Genomic DNA, 1,455 nt, shown 5'->3' on the forward strand with positions numbered 1-1,455 from the left:
AATAAGTTAAAGGGAACAAAAGATAATGGCAAAAGTGTCATTAATTTAATGGTAGGGATGGTTGAGGTATTTTAAAAAATATAGGGACTAAACGGACACTAACTTCAAAATATAAGGACTAAACGAGCTTTTACCCTAATAAGAATAATATTAATGAAGTTAATAACACAAATTCATTTAATCTTGACCTTTCATTTTTTTAATCTAATAATTAGAAATTTATATTTTTTAACTTGTGTAAAAAATTGTGTCCCTCAAACTTATCTTCATACATATATATAGCATTTATGAGTCATGGTGTTATTTATTATTTTATGAAACATATCATATCTGTAAGCTTGTCGAAGGAAAGAAAATTGGAGATACATGGGTTGTTGAATTCGTCTCTATGCTTGATCGTTTTGGTTCTTCTTAACAATGTGTCCACAAGCTTTAGTCGGCAACGTGGTTCATGGGAGACCGGTGAAATGGAGAAAATTATTTGCGAAAGGAAAATTGAAACGTGTCCTCACCCTCATCGCTCTTTAGCTTTCCATTTTTCAAGTTTAAAAATTGATCCATTGAAGTAAACGTTTAACAAAGTCTTTATATATAAAAAGTATATATGGTAAATGATAGTATTTCATATAAAACAGAATCATCACATTTAACAATTCATATCTTAATTTGACCAATCCTCAAGTGACAATTAGTACATAAGGCCCAAAATGTTTATAAAGGTTATCTGTCCAGAATTTAGCGTTATCTCCAAAGGACAATTATTAGAAACCTCCCTGAGGTTTGGCATATTATCAGTTTGATAGGTTGTATTTGTTTATTCTCAATCACTTCCTCTGCCGTTTGCACACATTTAGTATAAGTTGGGATGGTGAGGATAAAATCGTAAAAGAACCCGTTAATGATATGATTTATATTATTTTTAGTTTTATCTTTACTTTTATTAGTGTTGGTATCCTTTAATTTATTTTCTTTTTATAGTTCTTTTATTAGTCAATAGAATTTAATTTGGAGCATTTATTTTCTCTTTTCTTTATTTTCATAAAATTTCTTTTTTGATTATTGTTTTTGCGTGATTGCATGCATCATCGTAGATATCTATTATGTGATTTAGAACTTATAGTGAAATTGAGAGAGAACGTTTCATTAAAAAAAAAGTTGCATGAAAAGAAAAAGTTGAACAAATTAAGGAAAATATAATTGAAGATAAAATAGTTACAGAACCATAAGAAAAGCCTTTTAAAGATAATTTTAGTGCATTACCTAATCTAAGCACCTCATGCGTTGGATATCCGGATGTTGTTGTTAGGAGTTTTAAAATAAACTCCAATGTCCTTAATTGTCTCCCATCTTTTTATGGCTTAGATAACAAAGATCCTTATAATCATTTAAATGATTTTGATGCAATGTGCTAAACTTTGAAATATGAAAACTTTTCTATCGATAGTGTTAAGCTTG

This window comes from Citrus clementina, unplaced genomic scaffold (assembly GCF_000493195.1).
Source record: "Citrus clementina cultivar Clemenules unplaced genomic scaffold, Citrus_clementina_v1.0 scaffold_9, whole genome shotgun sequence".
Classification (NCBI taxonomy): Eukaryota; Viridiplantae; Streptophyta; class Magnoliopsida; order Sapindales; family Rutaceae; genus Citrus; species Citrus x clementina.